The 27177-nt window shown below is 43.4% G+C and overlaps 1 protein-coding gene across 2 annotated transcripts in view; it reads right to left on the bottom strand.

Moving 5' to 3' along the window:
- The window catches only part of PIWIL4 (piwi like RNA-mediated gene silencing 4), a 214488-nt gene that overhangs the window by 138426 nt on the left and 48885 nt on the right, over positions 1–27177 (bottom strand). The window lies entirely within an intron of this gene.

Below are 27177 nucleotides of genomic sequence, written 5' to 3'. Positions count from 1 at the left end.
CTCATTTTGCTATGAAGCCCCTAAAAATTTCTGGTGCAAGCAATTACCTTCATAACTCCTAGCCTTGGTGAAAGGAAGCCCCCCTGTGTGCAATCTAAGGGTTATCTGGACTGTCAGTATATGCACTTTACTTTTTCTGAAAGGACACAGAGACTGCAACACCATTAAGCAAGAGGCAACACTAAACAAACACCATGAAGACCAAGGAGATCTCCAAAAAAGTCAGGGACACAGTTGTTGAGAAGTCCAAGTCAGGGTTAGGTTATACAAAAAATCCCAGTCTCAGATGATCCCCTGGGGCACCACAATATCCATTATGAAAACTCTCAGTCCAGGCAAGGATGGCATGAATCACAGAGGCAGCACTGAGACCAAAAGGTAACCCTGAAGGAACTGCAGAGACTGGAGTATGTGTCCATACGATCACAATAAGTCGTACACTACATAGGTGGTCTTTATGGAAGAGTGGGCATAAAAAAGTCTTTACTTATAGACATAAATTGTAAGGCTTGTTTTGAGTATGCCAAAATACATGTGGGACACTCCCCGAATGTATGGAGGAAGGTGTTGGTCAGATGAGACAAAAATGTAACTTTTTGGCAACCAAGGTAAAAAACTACGTCTGGCGCCAGACCAACACAACGCATCATCCCAAGAACACCATCCCCTCAATGAAACATGGTGGTGGCATCAGTTTCTGCAGAGTTCCCAAGCAGAGACTGGAGTATCTGTCCATACGATCACAATAATTCGTACACTCCATAGGTGGTCTTTATGGAAGAGTGAGCATAAAAAGGTCTTTACTTATACACATAAATTGTAAGGCTCGCTTTGAGTATGCCAAAATACATGTGGGAGAATCCCCGAATGTATGGAGGAAGGTGTTGGTCAGAAGAGACAAAAATGTAACTTTTTGGCAACCAAGGTAAAAACTACATCTGGCGCCAGACCAACACAACGCATCATCCCACCATCCCTTCAGTGAAACATAGTGGTGGCATCATCATGCTATGGTGATGTTTTTCAGCAGTAGGGACAGGGAAAATGGTCCGAATTGAGGGAAAGATGGATGGTTGTTTGTTTCCAAATAAAAAGAACACCAAATGTTCACAGTTGTAGGCATGTTCTCTACATGAACTGATGCAGACCCTCAAAAAAAAAAACTGTGAAATTCCAGGTTGTGAGGTAGCAAAACGTGAAAAATGCCAAGGGGACATTTCGCAAGCAACTGTATATTTAATGAATGCAGACAGATACCTAGTATGTTGTAAACATGACACGGCTTTTAGCAGGGTAAAGTTTCCAAAGACACCAAACATCTAATAGACCTGACCGGACCATTCTTTCCGCACTAATGACGCTCTGCACTTTACAATACATATCATTTTTGTCAACAATTTTACTTTAAAAAAAAAAAGTGCTCCTAAAAAAAGTCTGGAAAATACTAACAAAAGACAAAAGGAAGCTACAAAAATGCTGGAAAAATGTAAAAAAAAATGTTGAAAAAAGCTCAGAAAAGGCCAAAAAAAAAAAGGTTCAGATTTACAAAACGGTAGCAAAAAGATGCAATTCCTGCAGCTTCTTCTGCTTGAAAACCACGTTCCCAACATTTCCATATTACAAATTGTTCATTTTCTTTTCCACCATTCCTTTCCTCGTCTATATGCCAAGCAGGGGCGCAAAAGGCTAAGCAAGTGCCGAGGTTTTCCATCCCTCGGCTTGGTAATTGACCTGCAAAGGAGGAAAAACAATTGGAGACAGAGCCGCTACCTAATTTGTTTCTGTCTGTTTGCAGCTCATCCACAGACTAGTAAGCGGTCGCGCCATCGGAGTGAACCGTCTGGAGACAGATTTCGCTCAGACAACATAAACAAGAGGACGGTCTTAAAAAATGAACCTGCAGACCTGAAGAACAGTCTCTCCTTCGGCATGTGAAGCGCAACATCACTCGGGGCAATATTAATCAGTGAAGAGCATATTATACCTATGGCAAGCCCCCCCGTTCCCTGACAGGACTTATTTATGGTCGCTCGAGTCTTCCTTCAAAAAAGAAAAAGTCCTCAGGATGAGGAAAAATATAACCCAGAGAGGAGCTGCCATACAGAGATGAATGGATGTATTGCTGTGTAGACAAGTCTCCAGAAATAAAAACAATAAAATGGGAACAGGGAGACGCAATTTGCCTTTCCAGACATTTTGGTTTTCCTTGGGCACCTTAAGAAATATAATATATTTTTATATTTTTTGCTAGTTTATATATGACCCTCAATACAAAAAAAGTAGATAATAAAGTGATAGCCCACAAGACACATAGAAAAAAAGTATAAATCAATTTTTATTTAAAAAAAATTAAGTTTATGAAGACACATAAATAATCCTAATAGCATAAATACATGAGACAAAATCCCGTAAAACATACTTATAAATAGAAAAATAAACATATAGACGGAGGTGACATGAAAAATGCAAAATATTTAAGATAGCTACTATGTAAGATAGTAAGGCCCTAAAATACCTTGTAAAAGAGCCCTTAACCCCTTAAGCCCCGAGGGTGGTTTGCACGTTAATGACCGGGCCAATTTTTACAATTCTGACCACTGTCCCTTTATGAGGTTATAACTCTGGAACGCTTCAACGGATCTTGGCGATTCTGACATTGTTTTCTCGTGACATATTGTACTTCATTTTAGTAGTAACATTTATTCGATATAACTTGCGTTTATTTGTGAAAAAAACGGAAATTTGGCGAAAATTTTGAAAATTTCGCAATTTTCCAACTTTAAATTTTTATGCCCTTAAATCACAGAGATATGTCACGCAAAATACTTAATAAGTAACATTTCCCACATGTCTCCTTTACATCAGCACAATTTTGGAACCAAAATTTTTTTTTGTTAGGGAGTTATAAGGGTTCAAAGTTGACCAGCAATTTCTCATTTTTACAACACCATTTTTTTTTAGGGACCACATCTCATTTGATGTCATTTTGAGGGGTCTATATGATAGAAAATACCCAAGTGTGACACCATTCTAAAAACTGCACCCCTCAAGGTGCTCAAAACCACATTCAAGAAGTTTATTAACCCTTCAGGGGTTTCACAGGAATTTTTGGAATGTTTAAATAAAAATGAATATTTAACTTTTTTTCACACAAAATTTATTTCAGCTCCAATTTGTTTTATTTTACCAAGGGTAACAGGATAAAATGGATGCCAAACATTGTTGTACAATCTGTACTGAGTACGCTGATACCCCATATGTGGGGGTAAACCACTGTTTGGGCGCATGGCAGAGCTCGGAAGGGAAGGAGCGCCATTTGACTTTTAAATGCAAAATTGACAGGAATTGAGATGGGACACCATGTTGCGTTTGGAGAGCCACTGATGTGCCTAAACATTGAAACCCCCCACAAGTGACACCATTTTGGAAAGTAGACACCCTAAGGAACTTATCTAGATGTGTGGTGACCACTTTGACCCACCAATTGCTTCACAGAAGTTTATAATGCAGAGCCGTAAAAATAAAAAATATTTTTTCACAAAAATGATCTTTTCGCCCCCAATTTTTTATTTTCCCAAGAGTAAGAGAAGAAATTGAACCTCAAAAATTGTTGGCCAATTTGTCCTGAGTACGCTGATACCCCGTATATGGGTGTAAACCATTGTTTGGGCGTATGGCAGAGCTCGGAAGGGAAGGAGCGCCATTTTACTTTTCAATGCAAAATTGACTGGAATTGAGATGGGATGCCATGTTGCGTTTGGAGAGCCCCTGATGTGCCTAAACATTGAAATCCCCACAAGTGACACCATTTTGGAAAGTAGACCCCTTAAGGAACTTATCTAGAGGTGTGGTGAGCACTTTGACCCAACAAGTGCTTCACAGAAGTTTATAATGCAGAGCCGTAAAAATAAAAAATCATATTTTTTCACAAAAATAATCTTTTCGCCACCAATTTTTTATTTTCCCAAGGGTAAGAGAAGAAATTAGACCACAAAAGTTGTTGTGCAATTTGTCCTGAGTGCGACGATACCCCATATGTGGGGGTAAACCACTGTTTGGGCGCATGGCAGAGCTCGGAAGGAAAGGAGCGCCATTTGACTTTTCAATGCAAAATTGACTGGAATTGAGATGGGACGCCATGTTGCGTTTGGAGAGCCCCTGATGTGCCTAAACATTGGAACCCCTCACAAGTGACACCATTTTGAAAAGTAGACCCCTTAAGGAACTTATCTAGATGTGTGGTGAGCACTTTGACCCAACAAGTGCTTCACAGAAGTTTATAATGCAGAGCCGTAAAAATAAAAAATCTTATTTTTTCACAAAAATGATCTTTTCGCCCCCAATTTTTTATTTTCCCAAGGGTAAGAGAAGAAATTAGACCACAAAAGTTGTTCTGCAATTTGTCCTGAGTGCGACGATACCCCATATGTGGGGGTAAACCACTTTTTGGGTGCATAGCAGAGCTCGGAAGGGAAGGAGCGCCATTTGACTTTTCAATGCAAAATTGACTGGAATTAAGATGGGACGCCATGTTGGTTTGGAGAGCCCCTGATGTGCCTAAACATTAAAAACCCCCACAAGTGACACCATTTTGGAAACTAGACCCTCTAAGGAACTTATCTAGATGTGTTTTGAGAGCTTTGAACCCCCAAGTGTTTCACTACAGTTTATAACGCAGAGCCGTTAAAATAAATTTATTTTTTTTTCTCAAAAATTTTTTAGCCCCCAGTTTTGTATTTTCACAAGGGTAACATAATAAATTGGACCCCAAAAGTTGTTGTCCAATTTGTCCTGAGTACGCTGATACCCCATATGTGGGGGGGAACCACTGTTTGGGCGCATGGCAGAGCTCGGAAGGGAAGGAGCGCCATTTGGAATGCAGACTTAGATGGATTGGTCTGCAGGAGTCACGTTGCATTTGCAGAGCCCCTGATGTACCCAAACAGTACAAACCCCCCACAAGTGACCCCATATTAGAAACTAGACCTCCCATGGAACTTATCTAGATGTGTTGTGAGAACTTTGAACCCCTAAGTGTTTCACTACAGTTTATAACGCAGACCCGTGAAAATAAAAATTCTTTTTTTTTTTCACAAAAATGATTTTTTAGCCCCCAGCTTTGTATTTTTACAAGGGTAACAGAATAAATTGGACCCCAAAAGTTGTTGTTCAATTTGTCCTGAGTACGCTGATACCCCATATGTGGGGGGGAACCACTGTTTGGGCTCATGGCAGAGCTCGGAAGGGAAGGAGCGCCATTTGGAATGCAGACTTAGATGGATTGGTCTGCAGGCGTCACGTTGCATTTGCAGAGCCCCTGATGTACCCAAACAGTAGAAACCACCCACAAGTGACCCCATATTGGAAACTAGACCTCCCATGGAACTTATCTAGATGTGTTGTGAAAACTTTGAACCCCCAAGTGTTTCACTACAGTTTACAACGCAGAGCCGTGAAAATAAAAATCCTTTTTTTTCCCACAAAAATGATTTTTAGCCCCCCAAATTTTTATTTTCCCAAGGATAACAAGAGAACTTGGACCCAAAAAGTTGTTGTCCAATTTGTCTCGAGTACGCTGATACCCCATATGTTGGGGTAAACCCCTGTTTGGGCGCACGGGAGAGCTCGGAAGTGAAGGAGCACTGTTTTACTTTTTCAATGCAGAATTGGCTGGAATTGAGATCGGATGCCATGTCGCGTTTGGAGAGCCCCTGATGTGTCTAAACAGTGGAAACCCCCCAATTATAAATGAAACCCTAATCCAAACGCACCACTAACCCTAATCCCAACTGTAACCCTAACCACACACCTAACCCAGACACACCCCTAATTCTAATCCCAACCCTAATCCCAACCGTAAATGTAATCCAAACCCTAACCCTAGCCCCAACCCTAGCCCTAACCCTAACCCTAACCGGAAAATGGAAATAAATACATTTTTTTTAATTTTATTATTTTTCCCTAAGGCTAGGTTCACATTGCGTTAGGGAAATCCGTTTAGCACTAGCGGATTGCGCTAACACAATGTCTTTTTAGGTGTCGTGTTTAGTGGTCGCGTTAACGTCCCCGCTCTGGAAGATCGGGGATCGGACCTCGGGCGCGCCGCGGACGCTGCAAGCAGCGTCTGAGGCGCGCCACAAAAGAATGGCACCTTGCTAGCGCGAGCCGAAAATGGCACGCTCTAGCGATGCGCTACACCTGAAAATCACATTGCTGTCAATGGTTGTGCTAACGGACCCGTTGCACGGCGTTAATTGTGACATTTTCGCCGTGCAACGCTGTCCGTTAGCGTTAACCCATTAACGCAATGTGAACCTAGCCTAACTAAGGGGGTGATGAAGGGGGGTTTGATTTACTTTTATAGCGAGTTTTTTAGCGGATTTTTATGATTGGCAGCCGTCACACACTAAAAGACGCTTTTTATAGCAAAAAAGTTTTTGCGTCTCCACATTTTGAGACCTATAATTTTTCCATATTTTGGTCCACAGAGTCATGTGAGGTCTTGTTTTTTGCGGGACGAGTTGACGTTTTTATCGGTTACATTTTCGGACACGTGACAGTTTTTGATCGCTTTTTATTCCGATTTTTTTGTGAGGCAGAATGACCAAAAACCAGCTATTCATGAATTTCTTTTGGGGGAGGCGTTTATACCGTTCCACGTTTGGTAAAATTGATGAAGCAGTTTTATTCTTCGGGTCAGTACGATTACAGCGACACCTCATTTATATCATTTTTTTTATGTTTTGGCGCTTTTATACGATAAAAGCTATTTTATAGAAAAAATAATTATTTTGGCATCGCTTTATTCAGAGGACTATAACTTTTTTATTTTTTTGGTTATGATGCTATATGGCGGCTCGTTTTTTGCGGGACAAGATGACGTTTTCAGAGGTAACATGGTTATTTATATCTGTCTTTTTGATCGCGTGTTATTCCACTCTTTGTTCAGCGTTATGATAATAAAGCGTTGTTTTTTGGCTCGTTTTTTTTTTTTTTTTCTTACGGTGTTCACTGAAGGGGTTAACTAGTGGGCCAGTTTTATAGGTCGGGTCGTTACGGATGAGGCGATACTAAATATGTGTACTTTTATTGTTTTTTTTTTATGTAAAGAAATGTATTTATGGGAATAATATTTTTTTTTTTCTGCTTTATTTAGGAATTTTTTTTTTATTTTTTTTTTTACAAGTGTGGAAATTTTTTTTTTTACTTTTTCACTTTGTCCCAGGGGGGGACATCACAGATCACCGATCTGACAGTGTGCACAGCACTCTATCAGATCGGTGATCTGACATACAGCCGGGCAGGATTAGAGCTGCAGCTGCAGCCTGATCCTGACCCGGAAGTGCTCCCTGCAGGACCCGGATGCAGCCCGGCGGCCATTTTGGATCCGGGGACTGCAGGGAGAAGACGCTCGGTACACGGTGAGCACATCACCGTGTACCGATCGTCTCAGGGAAGCCCGCAGGGAGCCCCCTCCCTGCGCGATGCTTCCCTGCACCGCCGGCACACCGCGATCATCTTTGATCGCGGTGTGCCGGGGGTTAATGTGCCGGGAGCGGTCCGTGACCGCTCCTGGCACATAGTGCCGGATGTCAGCTGCGATAGGCAGCTGACACCCGGCCGCGATCGGCCGCGCTCCCCCCGTGAGCGCGGCCGATCGCATATGACGTACTATCCCGTCCATGGGAATTAAGTCCCAGGTCACCTGGACGGGATAGTACGTCATATGGGATTAAGGGGTTAACTACTAAATCTACCAATTAACCTCTTAACGGCAGCAGTTAAGGGTACTTATTGCTCAGCGCCGCTTTTTAATAGCGCTGAGAAATAAGGGTATAGCCCCCCCCCCAGCATCGGAAAATCTCCAGGGTCTCGTCTACTGGTGGTAGCTGAGATCCTGGAGAACATGATTCGGGTTGGTTTTTACTATCCCCAGTGATGAGAACGCCACTATTCACCAAATAACGGCAACTTCCCCCCCCCCAGGAACCTCCGGCGTCCCCAGACCCTTTGGCTCTGTCCCCTGGCGTCTTCTGAGATCTGCTGGCCGGCACCCGGCAACAATAGGAGATTTTTCCTATTGGTTCCTTTTGATTACTGTGATAGACCCTATCACAGAACCCCCCCTTTATCACCAATCTAACCAATCTAACCAATCTAATCAGTTTTTATGAAGAGGTAAGCTATAGACTGGACCACGGTGAGTCATTGGACGTGGTATATCTCGATTTTTCCAAAGCGTTTGATACCGTGCCGCACAAGAGGTTGGTACACAAAATGAGAATGCTTGGTCTGGGGGAAAATGGGTTAGTAACTGGCTTAGTGATAGAAAACAGAGGGTGGTTATAAATGGTATAGTCTCTAACTGGGTCGCTGTGACCAGTGGGGTACCGCAGGGGTCAGTATTGGGACCTGTTCTCTTCAACATATTCATTAATGATCTGGTAGAAGGTTTACACAGTAAAATATCGATATTTGCAGATGATACAAAACTATGTAAAGCAGTTAATACAAGAGAAGATAGTATTCTGCTACAGATGGATCTGGATAAGTTGGAAACTTGGGCTGAAAGGTGGCAGATGAGGTTTAACAATGATAAATGTAAGGTTATACACATGGGAAGAGGGAATCAATATCACCATTACACACTGAACGGGAAACCACTGGGTAAATCTGACAGGGAGAAGGACTTGGGGATCCTAGTTAATGATAAACTTACCTGGAGCAGCCAGTGCCAGGCAGCAGCTGCCAAGGCAAACAGGATCATGGGGTGCATTAAAAGAGGTCTGGATACACATGATGAGAGCATTATACTGCCTCTGTACAAATCCCTAGTTAGACCGCACATGGAGTACTGTGTCCAGTTTTGGGCACCGGTGTTCAGGAAGGATATAATGGAACTAGAGAGAGTACAAAGGAGGGCAACAAAATTAATAAAGGGGATGGGAGAACTACAATACCCAGATAGATTAGCGAAATTAGGATTATTTAGTCTAGAAAAAAGACGACTGAGGGGCGATCTAATAACCATGTATAAGTATATAAGGGGACAATACAAATATCTCGCTGAGGATCTGTTTATACCAAGGAAGGTGACGGGCACAAGGGGGCATTCTTTGCGTCTGGAGGAGAGAAGGTTTTTCCACCAACATAGAAGAGGATTCTTTACTGTTAGGGCAGTGAGAATCTGGAATTGCTTGCCTGAGGAGGTGGTGATGGCGAACTCAGTCGAGGGGTTCAAGAGAGGCCTGGATGTCTTCCTGGAGCAGAACAATATTGTATCATACAATTATTAGGTTCTGTAGAAGGACGTAGATCTGGGTATTTATTATGATGGAATATAGGCTGAACTGGATGGACAAATGTCTTTTTTCGGCCTTACTAACTATGTTACTATGTTACCCCTTAGTTAGGTAAAAATAATAAAATTTAAAAAAGTATTTTTTTCCATTAGGGTTAGGGTTGGGGCTAAGGTTGGGGTTAGAGTTACGGTTGTGGTGTTGGGCTTACGGTTGTGATGTTGGGGTTAGGGTTGGGGTGGAAGGGTGGTGTTGGGATTGGGGTTGTGTTGGGGTTAGGGTTGTGTTGGGGATACGGTTGAGGTGTTGGGGTTAAGGTGGTGTTGGAGTTAGGGTTAGGGCTGTCTTAGGGTTGGAGTTAGAATTGGAGGGGTTTCCACTATTTACGTACATCAGGTGATCTTCAAACGCAAAATGGCGCCCGCCTTGGATTCCAGACAATTTTGCGTTCAAAAAGTCAAACAGTGCTCCCTCCCTTCTGAGCCATGCCAAAAACTGTGGCTTCCTCCCACACATGGGGTATCGGCGTACTCAGGAGAATTTGGACAACAAATTTTGTGGTCCATGTTCTCATGATACCCTTGTAAAAATTTTAAAAGTTTGGTTCTAAAGTACAATTTTTGTGAAAAAAGTAAAATGTTCTATTTTTTTCCTTCTACATTGCTTTAGTTCTCGTGAAGCACTTGAAGGGTTAATAAACTTTTTGACTGTGGTTTTCAGCACCTTGTGGGGTGCAGTTTTTAGAATGGTGTCACTTTTGGGTATTTTCTGTCATATTGACCCCCCAAACTCACTTCAAATGTGATGCGGTCCCTAAAAAAATGGTTTTGTAAATTTTGTTGGAAAAATGAGAAATCGCTGGTCAACTTTTAATCCTTATAATAAAAAAAAAATTAAGCTTCCAAAATTGTGGTGATGTAAAGTAGACATGTAGGAAATGTTATTTATTAACTGTTTTGTGAGATATGACTCTCTGATTTAAGGGCACAAAAATTAAAAGTTTGAAAACTGCAAAAATGTTTGCCAAATTTCCATTTTTTTCACAAATAAACGCAAGTCTTATTGAAGAAATGTTACCACTAACATGACGTTCAATATGTCACGAAAAAATAATCAGTAGGATTCGTTGGAGCGTTTTTCAGAGCTATAACCTCATAACGTGACAGTGGTCAGAATTGTAAAAATTCGCCTGTCACCCCCCCTCAGGTGTTTGTAACCAAAAGAGTCACCTTGTGCAGCACTAATGCTTCATTCTGACAAGGTGGCTCTTTTAGTTATGCTCCCTGCACACACTGAAATAAACGCTTATAAAATGTGCCCCCTCATACCGTGAAATAGTCCTGAGGGCGGGTCTTTCCCCCCTAATCAGACGCAGCACAGCCGTCACTCCGGGCACCGCCTCCTCTTGCTTCATCAGTGTCCCTGGCGCCTGCGCTGTAAGTTTGAAGGGCAGCGCAACTGCGCATGCCCGGAAAAAAATACTTACAGCGCAGGCGCCGGGGACGTTAATGAAGGAAGAGGAGGCGGCGCCCGGTGCGCACAGGCCCAGAGTGACGGCTGTGCTGCGTCTGATTAAGGGGGAAAGACCCGCCCCAGGACGATTTCACGGTATGAGGGGGCACATTTTATAAGCGTTTATTTCAGTGTGTGCATGGAGTATAACTAAAAGAGCCACCTTGTCCGAATGCAGCATTAGTGCTGCACAAGGTGGCTCTTTTAGTTACAAACACCTGAGGACGGTGACAGGTTCCCTTTAAGTATAAAATTGGCTCTGTCCCTAAGGGGTTAAGAGGGCTCTTACCTACCATTTAAGAGGCCCTTACAATGTAAGTGGGACTTTATATACCATGTGTGGTGCACTAAAAGGTGTAGTGCTGGACGGAAGATATGTTTCTCCCAGCAGGATAAGTTTTGGCCTGTTATTTCCCTAAGGTTGAGGACCTGCAGTGATGTCACGATCATGTGATCAGCCCATGTGATGGATACCTCACCTGTGGGTGTGGCTATAGACTATGTAATGGAGTTTCTTTTGTTTGGCACATGTTATTCTGGGGATGGAACTAGGCTGGAAGGAGCCTGAACTGTTTTCTCTCCCACACATGTCACAAAGGTTGGTGACACGACTGTTAGCAGCCCTGGGAATGGCACCTGGCGGAAGCCGCTGACCTGGCAACCGCTTAGTTAAGCCTGTCCCGTGTAAGGGAGAGTCTGAGACCAGTGGTTCTCCAAGCTGGAGCATGTTTGGTTTTTTTCTCTTACTTTCTGCCTCAGACTGTTTAACCCCTTTCTGACATCGGACATACTATCCCGTCGAGGTGGGGTGGGCCTCTATGACCACGGACGGGATAGTACGTCCAGTGCGATCGGCGACACTCACGGGGGGAGCGCGGCCGATCGCGGCCGGGTGTCAGCTGCCTATCGCAGCTGACATCCGGCACTATGTGCCAGGAGCGGTCACGGACTGCCCCCGGCACATTAACCCCTGGCACACCGCGATCAAAGATGATCGCGATGTGCCGGCGGTGCAGGGAAGCATCGCGCAGGGAGGGGGCTCCCTGCGGGCTTCCCTGAGCCCCCCGCAGCAACGCGATGTGATACATATACAATACATATACAAAATACATATATTTAGTATCGCCGCTTCCGTAACGGCCCGACCTATAAGACTGGCCCACTAGTTAACCCCTTCAGTAAACACCGTAAGAAAAAAAAAAAAAAAACGAGGCAAAAAACAACGCTTTATTATCATACCGCCGAACAAAAAGTGGAATAACACGCGATCAAAAGGACAGATATAAATAACCATGGTACCGCTGAAAGCGTCATCTTGTCCCGCAAAAAACGAGCCGCCATACAGAATCATCAGCAAAAAAATAAAAAAGTTATAGTCCTGAGAATAAAGCGATGCAAAAAAAATTATTTTTTCTATAAAATAATTTTTATCGTATAAAAGCGCCAAAACATAAAAAAAGGTATAAATGAGGTGTCGCTGTAATCGTACTGACCCGAAGAATAAAACTGCTTTATCAATTTTACCAAACGCGGAACGGTATAAACACCTCCCCCAAAAGAAATTCATGAATAGCTGGTTTTTGGTCATTCTGCCTCACAAAAATCGGAATAAAAAGCGATCAAAAAATGTCACGTGCCCGAAAATGTTACCAATAAAAACGTCAACTCGTCCTGCAAAAAACAAGACCTCACATGACTCTGTGGACCAAAATATGGAAAAATTATAGCTCTCAAAATGTGGTAACACAAAAAATATTTTTTGCAATAAAAAGCGTCTTTCAGTGTGTGACAGCTGCCAATCATAAAAATCCGCTAAAAAAAGCAATATAAAAGTAAATCAAACCCCCCTTCATCACCCCCTTAGGGAAAAATTAAAAAAATGTATTTATTTCCATTTTCCCATTAGGGCTAGGGCTAGGGTTAGGGCTAGGGTTAGGGCTACAGTTTGGGTTGGGGATAAAGTTACAGTTAGGGTTTAGATTACATTTACAGTTGGGAATAGGGTTGGGATTAGGGTTAGGGGTGTGTTTGGATTAGGGTTTCAGTTATAATTGGGGGGGTTTCCACTGTTTAGGCACATCAGGGGCTCTCCAAAAGCGACATGGCGTCCGATCTCAATTCCAGCCAATTCTGCGTTGAAAAAGTAAAACAGTGCTTCCTCCCTTCCGAGCTCTCCCGTGTGCCCAAACAGGGGTTTACCCCAACATATGGGGTATCAGCGTACTCAAATAGGACATCAACTGTTGGGGTCCAATTTCTCCTGTTACCCTTGGGAAAATACAAAACTGGGGGCTAAAAAATAATTTTTGTGGGAAAAAAAAGATTTTTTATTTTTACGGCTCTGCGTTATAAACTGTAGTGAAACATTTGGGGGTTCAAAGTTCTCACAACACATCTAGATAAGTTCCCTGGGGGGTCTAGTTTCCAATATGGGGTCACTTGTGGGGGGTTTCTACTGTTTAGGTACATTAGGGGTTCTGCAAACGCAATGTGACGCCTGCAGACCATTCCATCTAAGTCTGCATTCCAAATGGCACTCCTTCCCTTCCGAGCCCTCCCATGCGCCCAAACGGTGGTTCCCCCCAACACATGGGGTATCATCGTACTCAGGACAAATTGGACAACTGTTGGGGTCGAATTTCTCCTCTTACCCTCGGGAAAATACAAAACTGGGAGCTAAAAAATAATTTTGGGGGGAAAGATTTTTTTTTAATTTTCACGGCTCTGCGTTACAAACTGTAGTGAAACACTTGGGGGTTCAAAGCTCTCACAACACATCTAGATGAGTTCCTTAGGGGGTCTAGTTTCCAAAATGGTGTCACTTGTGGGGGGTTTCTACTGTTTAGGTACATTAGGGGCTCTGCAAATGCAATGTGACACCTGCAGACCATTCCATCTAAGTCTGCATTCCAAATGGAGCTCCTTCCCTTCCGAGCCCTCCCATGCGCCCAAACAGTGGTTCCCCCCACATATGGGGTATCAGCGCACTCAGGACAACAAATTTTGGGGTCCAATTTCTCCTGTTACCCTCGGGAAAATACAAAACTGGGGGCTAAAAAATAATTTTTGTGGGAAAAAATTTTTATTTTGTTTTTACGGCTCTCCATTATAAACTTCTGTGAAGCCCTTGGTGGGTCAAAGCGCTCACCACACATCTAGATAAGTTCCTTAGGGGGTCTACTTTCCAAAATGGTGTCACTTGTGAGGGGTTTCTACTATTTAGGTACATTAGGGGCTCTGCAAACGCAACATGGCGTCTCATCTCAATTCCTGTCAATTTTGCATTGAAAAGTCAAACGGCGCTCCTTCCTTTCCGAGCTCTCCCATCCGCCCAAACAGTGGTTTACCCCCACATATGGGGTATCAGCGTACTCAGGACAAATTGTACAACAACTTTTGGGGTCCAATTTCTTCTCTTACCCTTGGAAAAATAAAAAATTGGGGGCGAAAAGATAATTTTTGTGAAAAAATATGATTTTTTATTTTTACAGTTCTGCATTATAAACTTCTGTGAAGCACTGGGTGGGTCAAAGTGCTCACCACACCTCTAGATAAGTTCCTTAGGGGGTCTACTTTCCAAAATGGTGTCACTTGTGGGGGGTTTCAATGTTTAGGCACATCAGTGGCTCTTCAAACGCAACATGGCGTCCCATCTCAATTCCTGTCAATTTTGCATTGAAAAGTCAAACGGCGCTCCTTCCCTTCCGAGCTCTCCCATCCGCCCAAACAGTGGTTTACCCCCACATATGGGGTATCAGCGTACTCAGGACAAATTGTACAACAATGTTTGGGGTCCATTTTCTCCTGTTACCCTTGGTAAAATAAAACAAATTGGAGCTGAATTAAATTTTTTGTGAAAAAAAGTTAAATGTTCATTTTTATTTAAACAGTCAAAAAATTCCTGTGAAGCACCAGAAGGGTTAATAAACTTGAATGTGGTTTTGAGCACCTTGAGGGGTGTAGTTTTTAGAATGGTGTCACACTTGGGTATTTTCTATCATATAGACCCCTCAAAATGACTTCAAATGAGATGTGGTCCCTAAAAAAAAAAATGATGTTGTAGAAATGAGAAATTGCTGGTCAACTTTTCACCCTTATAACTCCCTAACAAAAAAAAATTTTGGTTCCAAAATTGTGCTGATGTAAAGTAGACATGTGGGAAATGTTACTTATTAAGTACGGTATTTTGTGTGACATATCTCTGTGATTTAATTGCATAAAAATTCAAAGTTGGAAAATTGCGAAATTTTCATAATTTTCGCCAAATTTCCGTTTTTTTTTCACAAATAAACGCAGGTACTATCAAAGAATTTTTACCATTGTCATGAAGTACAATATGTCACGAGAAAACATTGTCAGATTCACTGGGGTCCGTTGAAGCGTTTTAGAGTTATAACCTCATAAAGGGACAGTGGTCAGAATTGTAAAAATTGGCCTGGTCATTAACGTGCAAACCACCCTTGGGGGTAAAGGGGTTAAAGTGACAATAAACCACTGAAGTTTTGACTGGAAGCCTGTGTGTTGCCTCATTACTGCGGCCCTGCCATTGCTCACCTGAGCTAATCCCTACACATGCAAAAGAGCCCTTACCTACTAAGTAAGAGTGTTATATACCCTACTTATCAGGTAAGAGGGTCCTTACCTATCATTTAAGAGAACCTCTAGAAAGTAAGAGGGAGCTAATATGCCTTATAAAAATCTCTTACCTACTATGTAAGAGCCCTTACCTATCATGTAAGTGGGCCCTTATCTACTATGTAAAAGGGCTCTTACCTACCAAGTAAAAGCACTTCTAGATGCCTTCCCTTCCATGTAAGAGGGACCCTATTATGTAAGAGGTTATCTAACTACCAAAAAGGGTACACAACTACCATGTAAGAGGGAACCAATCTTCTATGCAAGAGGGCCATATCTACCATGTAAGAGGGCCCTTACCTACCATGTCAGGGGACACCTACCTATTATATTAGGGGGCACCTTAATACCATGTAAGAGGGTCCCAACCTAGCATGTCAAAGGTCCCCTACCTAACAAGTAAGAGGGCCATTCATTATCATGTAAGAGAGCCCTTACCTGACATATCAGGGGTCACCTATGTACCAAGTAAGAGGGTCCTTACTTAGCATATTAGCGGGCACCTACCTAGCATCACTTGTGCCAGAACTAGCCCCTATTTCAGTGACTACTAATATGGGGGCTATATATGCGCTATTGATTAGAGGAACTGTACCATTATTTCCATCTCTTGACATCTTTATAAACATAGAATTCTATAAATTTGCAAACTTTGTATATATCAGCAAGCACCTCCACCCTTACAAAAACACGTGTGTCATGATGGGGTTGGGACATGATGAGCGCCAACCAGGTCCCTAGAACTAGAGGCGCCCTAGTCTATCCCTGTTCCCTAGATTACTCCTGAAGGCGAAGACGCACGTGCCTTGCTATGCTCCTATATCAACCCTGATCTGTCCCCTTCCCCACCCTGAATAGTGGAAAACGTAAGTGTAAAGGATCACACTAACCAGCCAAACAAGGGAAGATGGACAGGGATAAATTAAAATAGCAACCATGCAACGTACACACACCAAACAACTGAAAGAGACACAGGGGAGTTAAAGAAAGGAGAAACCAAATAGGAGAGGATGACGATGTGCACACAATCACAATGTGCACACTTCAAGCAACAATCTCCTAACCAAATCTCCAAACACCAACTCCAAAACCAGGCAGTAAGATCTAACACTGGGAATTCTTAAGTGCCAGAGTGGAGCATATACAGCTGAGGGGAGTGGCCAACACTGAACAGCTGAGATAGTAGGAAATCTCCAGGAGCTTAAACTTAACAGATTAACCCTTGCACTGCTAGCAAAGAAAAATCCTAAGCTGTTTAATACGATTGTGAAGTATGTATGACCAGTGCAGGTGTCCCAGAAACAGCGTGCACTCCAATTTTGCCATTATTGTCAGTCACCACCATCCAGCAATGGCCAGGATCGGAGAAAACTCACATCACCATTGTTTAAATGTGCATCCATTTTAATCGGCATCCCGAAGGCCAAAATTGTCTGTACCACAGTAGTCACAGTTCATATGTAATATTAGCAAAAGTGTCCTTTTAAAATCGTACTATCCAATGTACCAACACCTCTAGGGACAGGACAGGACTACGGGACACTGAGTCAGGGGTGCATTCTCCTATTTTGGATATCTCAACAACACTGCATGATGATGATGGGTCTGGACTACACCAAGGCAAAATTCATTTTTCTTTATCCTTTTTAGCTTTTTCTGGAAGCCTATTTTTGATCATATGCTCTCGCAAGGTGGACTGGCATCCCCAACACAATATTTTGCCTGGTGGTTTTGAGCATTGATCCAGTCCCGCGGGAAAAATGGGCTTGTACTGTATCATAGGAAGATGAACAGAAAAAAAGGTCACTGTCTGAAAAAAGAACTATGAAAGTTGTCCGCCAAGTATAAGTTTGCCTGGAGATATTTATCTCCCATTTCCAAGTATGATGAAGTAAGATATAGTGTCACTCTGAAGGTAAAATCAATTTCATTCTCAAACATTCTTCAGGATAATAAACATCATCTATATTTATGTGGTATTTTGCTCGTTGCGAGATTCTAAGATGAAAGAGTTATATTTTCTGGCTTTTTTTTGTCAGGGACAGCACCAGGTTTAGAATTTTAATCCTCTGATTATTATTCTCAAACTATTTCAGAAGTTAAGAGCGGCACAGAAAACAAGAAAGTGCTCAAGTACCGATCCATATATCATGTAGTACGTGCACTCAGGGTCAGTTGTTTAAGGCAATATTTTTGGGCAAGAGGTCCACTTGTTGTCTAACACTTAAGAGATTCCAATAATCAAGTTACCGTAATCACTGACAAATTTAAAGGGGCTGCCTGATCATTTCAATAGCTAAGCCAGACCCCTTTATAGACAAGAGAAGGGGTCTGTCTTTGCTACTGAAATACATCGTTAGCACCAGTGATATGCCGCTGTACTGTTTTGGGAACAAAACCAAGAAAGTGCCTGCTTATAGCTGAAGATTGAGGCATTTTATAACTTTCTAATTTAGAATTTGAGCAGAATTTTACAGAGGTTTACCCAAAGGGGTGGCTACATGGTTAAAACTGTCCCCTATGTTCAAAAGGACTGTCAACTAGTGAGTATAGCTGTTTACTTAACTCATTACTACTTTCACCTCTTTTTCTTTCCCACCCAAGAAACCGGAGCAGAAAAGGACCAAGAAGTGAGGAAAGTTGAGCGCAAATGGTCTGAAATTTTTTTTTTCTGGTCTGAAATCTGAATTTTTGGAGCCTTGTATTTGATCAATTTTGAGATCTGGTCTAGGGTCGTCTCAATTTTGGTTTCGGAGTCCGATTCAGTTACACATTTGGTCTGAATTTATTTAGGGGTCTGGGCCTGAAAAAATCAGGGTTACTGTCCGGTGTCTTAAATTAATCAGACATCAAACCAGACCTCTAAATGAATGAGCCTGGGATCAGATTAATTTAGAAATCAGCTCTTGGACCTGGTTTATTTTTAAGGGTCTTCTGCGGGTCCAAATAATTTAGATGACTTCTCTGAATTTATTTAAAGATGTGTAGTGAAAAAAAGCAAAAATAAAGTAACGCAATAAATAAATTAGCTCCAATTTAAATTGTGAGCACCAATAAGTACAATGCCGATAATGTCTGTAAAGCGCTGTGGAATTAATGGAGCTGTATAAGGCCAGTTTCACACATCAGTATCTCCGGTACGTGTGGAGTGGAGAAAAAGATCCGTGCATACAAGGCATACAACTCATGAATATGGCCCCCAGCCTAAAAACACTAGCCCACAGCTGCCCAGAAAAGGCACCTCTATTAGATGCACCAATTCTGGAGCTTTGCCCGGTTCCTCCCACTTGCCATGTAGCAGTGACAAGTGGGGTAATGGGAGGTTAATGTCACCTTTCTATTGTAAGGTGACATTAAGCCCGGCTTAGTAATAGAAAAGTGTCAATAAGACACCTCTCCATTACTAATCCTATAGTTAGTAAAGGGCAAAATAAACACCACACAGTAAGAATAAAGTATTTTAATGAAATCATACACCACAGTTTTGCCATCTTTATTTTACTGGTAATCCAAGCGACGCCCTCAATCCCCTGTAAAAAAAAAATAAAAATAATAATAAACCAACAATATACCCATACCTGTCCGGCGTTCAGTCAGTCCCACACCGTAATCCATATCTAGGGGATAGACAGTTTACAACCGGGAGAAGTGATAATGCGACCAGCCCGGCTGTAAACTACTGGGGAATGAATGATACGCAGCGGGCGCAGGCTCAGTAACTTGCAGTGGCGTCACTGAGTCTGTGCTCACTGCCGGCATGAACTCCTGTGACCTCCGGACCGTGGGAGAATGCAAATGATGAGATCACTGTGACAGAGCTTGAACTGCCGTGACCTCATCACTTGCATTCTTCCACGGTCCTGAGGTCACAGGAGTTCATGCCAGCAGCGAGCACAGAATCAGTGACATTACCGCTAGTTACTGAGCCTGTGCCCACTGCTTCTCATTCTTTCATTCTCCCCTGGTCGCGCTGCTTGCCGGCCGAGCAGGGGAGAATGGATGACAGCCATGTTCAGCACCAGCCGCCGGGGAACAGCGCTTACTGTAGCGCTACTTCCCTGGCGTCCGTCCATGTGGTACTGATGCGGCACACGGTTGCAAATTTTTATTCATTGCATAGTGGAATGTGTTCAGAACAATAAAACATAACAATTATCAATGTAAATCAAAATGAATATCCCATGGAGGTCTGGATTTGGAATGATACTCAAAATCAAAGTGGAAAATCAAATTACAGGCTGATCCAACTTCAGCGGAAATGCCTCATGACATGGAAAAGATGCTCAGTATTGTGTGTGGCCTCCACGTGCCTGTATAACCTCCCTACTGTACAACACCTGGGCATGCTCATGCTGAGGCGGTGGATTGTCATGTAGGGCTGTGCGGCCCTCCAAAGAAATGCCACCCCACACAATTACTGACCCACTGCCAAACCGGTCAAATTGAAGGATGTTGCAGGCAGCAGATCGCTCTCCGCGGCATCTACAGACTCTGTCACGTCTGTCACATGTGCTCAGTGTGAACCTGCTTTCATCTGTGAAGAGCACAGGGCGCCAGTGGTGAATCTGCCAATCCTGGTGTTCTGTGGCAAATGCCAAGCGTCCTGCACGGTGTTGGGCTGTGAGTACAATCCCCATCTGTGGACGTCGGGCACTCAGACCATCCTAATGGAGTCGGTTTCTAACAGTTTGTGAAGACACATGCACATCTGTGGCCTGCTGGAGGTCATTTTGCAGGGCTCTTGCAGTGCTCTTCCTTGCACAAAGGCGGAGGTAGCCGTCCTGCTGCTGGGTTGTTGCCCTTCTGGAGATGCTACCAGGAGACAGACCAGTACACCAGGAGATGTGGAGGGGGCCCACGTCTCCTGGTGTACTGGTCTGTCTCCTGGTAGCATCTTCAGCCTCTGGACACTAAGCTGACAGACACAGCAAACTTTCTTGCCACAGCTCGCACTGATGTGCCATCCTGGATGAGCTGCACTACCTGAGCCACTTTTGTGGGTTGAACAGTCCATCTCATGCTACAACGAGTGTGAAAACACAATCAACATTCAAAAGTGACTAAAACATCAGCCAGAAAGCATTGATACTGAGATGTGGTCTGTGGTCCCCAACTGCATAACCACTCCTTTATTGAGGGTGTCTTGATAATTGCCAATAATTTCCATCTGTTGTCTATTCCATTTTCACAACAGCATGTAAAATTGATTGTCAATCAGTGTTGTTTCCTAAGTAGACAGGTTGAGTTCACGGAATTTTGATTTACGGTACTTGGGAGTTATATTCTGTCGTTTAAGTGTTCCCATTATTTTTTTGAGCAGTGTATATACTGTATATAAGTCTATTTTCAGAATGGAGGTAGTGCAGGGAAAACCTATACATAGTACCTTGCATTGTGAAGCTGAGCTCACAATGGATAAGCTTTACTAAGTAAAATGTCCCACACTGTACTGAAAACTTTTCCAGACACTCTGAGATACTCTCACCATTCAACTTCGTCAGTATAAGAGTAGGGAATTGCTACTTCGGTACTTTTGGCCAAAATTGGAATGTTTTAATAGCGCAGACTGGCCTCACTCATAGTCCCAAGGGAACTGCTTGATCTCGAGAGTGATCTCGGCACTTCACCCCACTCAACCACTTCCTTCACTATCATAGGATTACCCAGGCTATCCTAGACCATGAAGGGTACACTACATAGATCCTGATTTAAGATCTTTGACACTTTGATGTTAAAATAAAAATAGCAAATCAGTAAAAATTAGTTGGAAAGTTTCTCACCAACCAGTTTTGCCTCAAGGCCTTGAGAAAGCCTGGTGAGGCAAAACTGATCAAACGAGACACATGGTATCAGTTTCAAGTGTTTCGCCCAACCAATTTTGCCTAAAATTGATTAAAAACAGCACATTAATAAATTCAGTTGCTATGTGACTGGTTTCGTCTTGTGAGGCTTTATTGATGGAAATGGAAAATAGAGACTGATCTCTATAAAGAGCTGCAAATAAGAACGCGAAGATCATCCTTTTGAGCTCAAGCGGTTCCTGTGTGGTGTTAGGCTACGTTCAAATCTGTGGTGCGTCGGGCGCAGCCGCGGCGATGCATGCGCCCCTATATTTAACATGGGGGGCGCATGGACATGCGTTGTGTTGCGTTTTTTGGGCGCAAGCGTCAGGGCGCAGAGGACGCTGCTTGTTGCATTTTTATGCGCTATAAAAATGAACGCATGCGTCACAAAACGCAGCGTTTTGCTTCGTTTTGCATGCGTTTTTGCGTGCGTTGTGCGTTGCAACGCAAATGTGAACGTAGCCTTAGCTAGGCAAGTGTGAACTACACTGTACAGCATTGCTGATTTTGGGCCAGAGGAGCAAATATCTACCTAGCACAAATGAAGTGGAATGCTGAAAGTATCTACAATGATCTATTTGACCCTTACTGAGGCAAAGTGTGTCCTTTAAACCTCCATCAGGGTGGGTTACTGTTACACACCTTTCCCGGCATCCCGGGCTCTGATTCCTTCACTTCGACCACAGCCCTCTGTTGTGCTCCATGTCAGGTTTAGCAGGTCTCCCAGGGTGGTTGAGTTACGTGATCTTCATGATCTTGTTTAAGGCCCATTAGGACACACACCTGTGACTTGGGGGTTGAGATTCAAGACTTTAGTTCGGTGTACTCCACTTTCTGTGCACACTGTGCTAACCTTTTTCCATCCCTGCTGACTTCCACTTCATCCATCTTGCAGTTCCCGAGATTCCCGAGTGTGCCACGTCCTTGCTCTCCACGTGCCATCCCAACAGCTGCACCCACTCCTGGGGTCTACTTCACAAGGTGATCCTTACAGTTACATCGGTACCAAAAGGATGCAAAGTGTTCTTTTATATTGACAGGTGTTTTATTGCATTTTCTATAAATCTGCATATTTTCTGAAAGGTTGAAAAACACCGACTTCTGATAAATCCAATTCTTCACACACCACAGAGATTGCATAAAGCCCACCTGAACCACCCGCTCTGCAGTCAACGCTTTCCTTAATTGTTAATAGCAGATGTGTCGTATTCTTCTCAAATCGTATCCTGCAGTCCTGTCACTGAGCAGTAAAGAAGGGACGCTCGTCTTGGCGTGATCCTGCTCAGTCTTCATCCAAGGGAGCTGATGAGTGACACATAGACAAGATGTACAGCTGTGGCCCTTTGTTCCTTTCCCCGTGTACGGCACACTTTGCATTTGGCACTTTTAGCTACTTTTCATAACACGGACTCCTTATTCCTTTACATGTTGTTCTGCATGCTAAACTAAGCGCACATTCTCTTACGAAGGCTCGGACCATCGGGTATTTTATGTGCTTTCAAAAAGCTGTTCCTTCTTCACTTTGAGTTTCGAACTGACACGAGAACATCAAAATAACACATCCGTCTTCCGTCTCAGAGTGAAGATCTTGACAGCTTCAATAAATAACTCATGTCACAAAACTACAAACTGATTACATCTAAAGTGGAAGATTGCCGGCTCTGCTCCCCTGGTGTATCTCTCTTCTGACACTGAGTATAAATAAAACACAAGGAGAACCATAACGTACCCGGAGAGTTATTGGTGATCAGTCCTAGCAAAGGAAATCAAGTCAGTAGGGTCATATTTATGTGACTCGCTTATATAGGAGGCATCATATTCCGCAGCGCTTTACAGACATCATCATTACTGTACCCATTAGGATTCACAACCTAAATCAGAATGTATTTGGTGTGTGAGATGAAACCGGAGGAAACCTACGCAAATGTGGAGAACATACAAACTCCTTGTAGATGTTGTTCTTGGTGAGATCGAGACCCCAGCAATGCAAAGTATCAAGTGTTAACCACTGAGCCACCGTGCTGGCCCCAAAATGCACGGCTGCATGAAGAAACACAATTTGAGGCTAGTGGGACTTCTTAATAGGGCCCCCCAACAATAACAGATCTTTATTAGTATTAATCTTATATGGGCCTTCTGACGACCCCCATGTCTGCCATATGGGATCTCCCATAAGAGATCATCAAATTTCGCAATAAACTGCGATACTTTACTGCAACTGCAGTTTCAAGTCCCCTAAAGGGACTAATTAAAAATGTAAATGAAAAAGGCTTATGGAGTAGCCCACTTAGTCTCCAGACCAATTTCTGGGAATCCGTCACGGGTTTACCGCGACAGAGAGGCGCTAAAAGACCACAGAGTTTGATTTCTTCTGCTCCTGCATTGATTAGAAGCACTTCATCTTCATATTAAAAGATGTAAATTTCTTTAAGCAGTGCAAGGATTAATCTGCTCTGTTGAGAGCTCCTGGAGTGTTAAGGCTATCAGCTGTGCACTGTTAGCCACTTCCATCTCCTATATAATCTGGGTCCTGGCTGGCATTCATTGTCAGAGTTAGCTTATGCTGCATGGCTGGAGGTTGTTGTTGGTTGTTATTGGAGAAGGCGCTTAGTGGATTTATCAGTGACTGTTGCAAGGTTTTGAGTATGTGATAATTGCCTTTCCTCTCTTTAGTTTAACCCCATCCTCCACTCCCTGGTGCATTCCTCTGTTATATGTATACTTATATGTTTGGTATTTTTTGTTACCCCTGTTCGTATTACCTTGTCAGTCTGGTTGGTGTACTACAGTACACTAGTACTCCCCTCTTCCCTGGGTGGGCGAAGGGTATAGACTGAGGGCGGATTCTAGAGCTAAGGCAAGGTACGTGGCCCCAGTGTCTTCACCATCAGAAGTAATCCGGGGAACAGGGTGAACTAGGGCACACCTAGCGTTAGGGGCAGGGAAGGATCCCCTGGTCCCGGACCACCCGACAACAGAGCCGTGACAGTATAATTTTGTTACAGAAAAAGGTGTAAGTCATCACTGAAGACAGACCTCTATTTCAGCTCCCTTTGCGTCTTGCTCTGTACTTTGATGGCCTTTGAGAGAGATGGTGTGAGGTCAATGGACACCTGTTGCTGGGCGTCTGGCTCGTAGCCTAATGTCGTGTAAATACCTTCTGATAGATTGTGCAGATTATGTTTGGTGCCTTAGTATGTGACATCTACTGTATTTTCTGGTGTATAAGACGACTGGGAGTATAAGACGACCCCCAACTTTTCCATATAAAATATGGAATTTGGGATATGCCCGCCGTATAAGACGGGGGTCATCTTATACGCCTAGTCATCTTATACGGCGTGTGGTTCCCAGGGTCTGGAGGAGAGGAAACTCTCCTTCAGGCCCTCGGAGCCATATTCATGTAAAAAATAAAGAATAAAAATAAAAAACATGGATATACTCTGCCTCCGTTCCTTGGGAATGCAGTGAGTGAAGGACCTTCAATGACGTCGCGGTCACATGAGCGGTCAGGTGACCGGTCACCTGACCGCGACGTCATCGCATGTCCTTCACTCACTGCATTCCTAAGGAACGGAGGGAGATGCTAGCAGCGCTGTGAGCCAGGGGCCGTCCGAGGGTGAGTATATCCATGTTTTTTATTTTTATTCTTTATTTTTTACATGAATATGGATCCCACGGCTTAAAGGAGTCTCCTCCAGACCCTGGGAACCACACACCGACATGCAGGATCGCTCCCTGCACACGCCGTACCCGGCCTATAAGACGACCCCCGACTTTTGGGACAATTTTTAGGGGTCAAAAAGTCATCTTATACGCCGGAAAATACGGTAATTTCACTGTCAGTACAGAATGGACCAATCAGTGAATCAGAGATGTGTGGTAATTTCTCCAAAGTTTCCCAGATGCTGTTTTTCAACAAGACAATTACAGGTTGGAGGTTGCTTATGCCAATTCGAGCAGTCTGCGCGACCCAAATGTGCTACCTAGGTCTGCAGCATTTCCCATCGACCACATGTAGGGCATCATTGGTGGACAATTGCAAAGGTGCCAGCTGTGCACCTTGATGATTTGCCCATGTGCATTCAGCACAGCATAACCTTCCTCAGATGACCATAAATAACCTCATTGATAGCTGTCAAAGCTGTGAGAGGATTTCTGTACGTGGCTCTCATACTACACGCTTAGTAAATTGAGATGTTTTTAAACTTTTATTTCTTTTTTTCATTATTTGTATATCATTAACCAGTTCAAGACCAGGACATTCTTAACCACCCTTCCTGACCAGGCACATTTTCGAGTCATATTGTATGTGCGCTTTTAGCAGCTCTAACAAAAATGTATAATTTTGACTTGAAACAATTTTTGGAGCTTAATTTTTATATTGGGATGGGGGGGGGGGAGTGTCACGCCGTAAGCGGCGATATAGGGGCAGGATGGCGTACTGGGACCCGCACCTGCCCCTGACTCTATAAAGGGGCCCTGATTAGCCCTTATCTCAGGGGTACCTATAATGGTTAGGAGGCCTGAGCCGCCAGTATATCCCTGTCTCCTGTGTAAACCCTATCAGTGGCCCCCTCTCCCCCCCAGGAAAGAGGACAGCACAAAAATAGCAAAACAACAAATAGACAGGGATTACAGACAAGGTAACTTAAATAGCAAACACCCCAAAAGCTCACACAACCACAGAGGAAACACTGAGTAGGAAAAAGGGTAGCAACAACAAAGGAGGGAAAACAGGTTTAACATGCAACCAAATAAGCAGACAACAATCTAAGTAGATAAACCTCCAAGCTCCTAACACCACGCTCCTTCACACTCCTAGCCAGGCAGCTGAACTGATCACTGACAACAGTTGTAGTCAAAGCTAGGTCTATATAGAGGATGAGATTACAAAATCCAATTCAGCTGAGAGACCAAGCTCTCAGCAACTTCAGCAACAAGGTTAACTCCTGCACTGCTGGCACAAGGCAGCCAGGTCAGAATTCAGAAGAGCTTCTGTTCACTGTGTGTGAACGAGGCCCAGAGCGCTGCGGTTCTCTGAAGCCTCTTAGTCGCGGTAGCCCTGTGACAGGGGATTTAGATATATTAAAACATACTTTTTAATGCTGATGTTCCTTGTAACTGGGGCTGGTATGTTAGCAGCTTCCTGTCTGACCTGCAGAGCTGCACACATCTCATAGAACTCAGTAACTCCTGCTCTCTTCATACTCCCAGAGGTCAAATGATCACTGGGTCCAGAGAAAGAAGCACAGTCAGTGATTCCTAAACTGTATACATATTGTTTCAGGAGGGCAAACAAGATAAATCATTTTTACCTTCTCTGTGAGGAGTCTGCCTTGGTCTGTGCAGTTGTGAAGCTGGCTATCAATCTCCTGCACGCAGCTTACCCTGCAGTGACGTTTTAGAATGTCACTGCAGAGTAAAGTGTGGACAGAATTAAGTTTATTGTCTGTTGTGAATTCAGCTTTTGGGCTCCCTCCGGTGGTTGTAGAGGGTAATGCAGTTGTGCCTGGACTGCAGGATTGGACAGGTGTATCTACTAATTTCAAAACTGACTGGGGTATATAGCCTTGCAGGACTCTTTAGTCCCTGCCAGTTGTCCATTGTTTTTGGAGGATTCACTTCCCTGCTGGTCTCTCAAGTTTGCTGTGCTTTTCTACAAAGATAAGTCCTGGCTTTGTGTTTGCTGTCCACCTGCTGTGGACCTTATAGTTCTGTGCATATTTATGTTTTTGTCTTGTCCAGCTTTGTCTGTGAAGGTTTTTTTTTTGCAGCCAAGCTGTGTCTCTGGAGATGCAGATATACCCTCCATGTCTTTAGTCAGATGTGGTGACTTGTATTTTCTGTGGTGGATATTTTCTAGTGTTTTTTACTGACCGCATAGT

This window comes from Ranitomeya imitator, chromosome 3 (genome assembly GCF_032444005.1).
Source record: "Ranitomeya imitator isolate aRanImi1 chromosome 3, aRanImi1.pri, whole genome shotgun sequence".
Lineage (NCBI taxonomy): Eukaryota > Metazoa > Chordata > Amphibia > Anura > Dendrobatidae > Ranitomeya > Ranitomeya imitator.
The sequence above is the reverse complement of the archived record's forward strand: the minus strand, read 5'-3'. Positions and strand labels throughout refer to the sequence as shown.